This window comes from Limulus polyphemus, unplaced genomic scaffold (assembly GCF_000517525.1).
Source record: "Limulus polyphemus unplaced genomic scaffold, Limulus_polyphemus-2.1.2 Scaffold4034, whole genome shotgun sequence".
Classification (NCBI taxonomy): domain Eukaryota; kingdom Metazoa; phylum Arthropoda; class Merostomata; order Xiphosura; family Limulidae; genus Limulus; species Limulus polyphemus.
The window spans coordinates 101,528-103,060 of record NW_013669644.1 but is presented as its reverse complement, the minus strand read 5'-3'; the positions used below and the strand labels follow the sequence as shown (position 1 = coordinate 103,060).

General features: G+C 27.8%; 1 protein-coding gene across 1 annotated transcript in view; it reads right to left on the bottom strand.

Annotated features, from left to right (window-relative positions):
• Positions 1-1,031: 1,031 nt before the first annotated feature.
• Positions 1,032-1,533, bottom strand: part of LOC106470487 (vinculin-like) — a 100,847-nt gene continuing 100,345 nt past the window's right edge. The window contains exon 13 of the mRNA XM_013931047.2: positions 1,032-1,113. The gene's annotated coding sequence lies outside the window, so the exon portion shown is untranslated. The remainder of the gene's footprint in view (positions 1,114-1,533) is intronic.

The following is a 1,533-nucleotide window of genomic DNA, read 5'->3' as shown; positions in this document are numbered from 1 at the left end:
AATATAGACCAAATCTACACTCTTACCCTCATCTACATAAGCAGTAACCTTTTCAAAGAATGTAAAAATATTTGTAATTGTAAGTGTAGAGCATAATAATATTTGATGGATATAATGACCAAATTCTTAGTTTGAAACAAGAGAATATCATTTACTGAATACTTTAGTGGCAATTAATTGAATAAGTTCATTAAAATTATTTTTGTGTGAAATAAAAAGATAAAAATTAACTCAAATACCATGCATAATAAGCAGCCAAATTAACTGGGAGAATCTCCTATTCTAACCTTCTTAATCAGTAATTTTTATTATATAAAAATAAATTTTTTAAAGTTAAGTTATTTAAGTATTTTTACTAGATAGTCATCTTAAACAGAAACTTAAAAACATTCTAGCTAAAAAGTTTAGAGTGAAAAAAGGTAAAAAGTTTTAGCAATAGCTGGTTAGAAGTACTCAATTTTTTTTAGTTTATTACCTGGTGAATAATTGAAGTGAGCAATTTTGTAAAATGAATAATAATAATAAAAAAGTACCATAATGATCACAGTATTTTTCAATACCAAATTATTAATTTTGCATTTTCTGTTACTGATTAGCTTTTTTGTATTTTTTATTCAATTTAAATCTCCTTTGAGAAAAATTCCTTTCTAATGTGTACTGAGACCATCAACAACTAAACCTGGCAAGTTTAATCCAAACATATCCTTATACATTATTTTTAATACTTACTGTTACCAATTATAATACATTTATGTTCATAATAGATTTATGTTTATCATACATTTAACCCAATTTAAAAAGTGTTCAGAGGGTAACTGGTTAGAATTACACAATATTTTTAGGTTTATTACCTGGTGAATAATTGAAGTGAGCAATTTTGTAAAATGATGAATAATAAAAAAAAAGTACCATAATGAAAACGGTATTTTTCAATACCAAGTTTACCTATTTGATACACCAAGCACAATTTCCTGCTACACATTACAGACCATCACAATGGCAAAATATGCCTTTTGAGTTAAAGTGAACATAAATGTTATTTTTTACCTTGTTAGTTGGATAAGCCATACGGATTCTTCCAGCATTTATCAATTGTGGGGTTAGACTTTCAACCTAAATAAAAATACAAAGCAGTTTCTATTCTAACCTTCTTAATCAGTAATTTTTATTACATAAAAATAAATTTTTTTAAAGTTAAGTTAGTTAAGTATTTTTACTAGTTAGTCATCTCAAACAGAAACTTAAAAACATTTTAGCTAAAATGTTTAGAGTGGAAAAAGGTAAAATGTTTTAGCAATGAATCAAAATACAACTTTTCTCTCACAAGTTATTAACCCTTCAACTGTGGTTTACATCATACGATGTTAGTACAGGCGACTGCAGTTGACATTATATGATGCAAGCATTTTGAATGGCCTGCCACTACTTTGGTGGCCTGGAAAGTTGTATGATGCTGCAAGTACAACACCCAAGCAATGCCATGCACCCAAGCTTCAGTTACCCACTTCAGTTATATGATGCAAGCATTTTGCG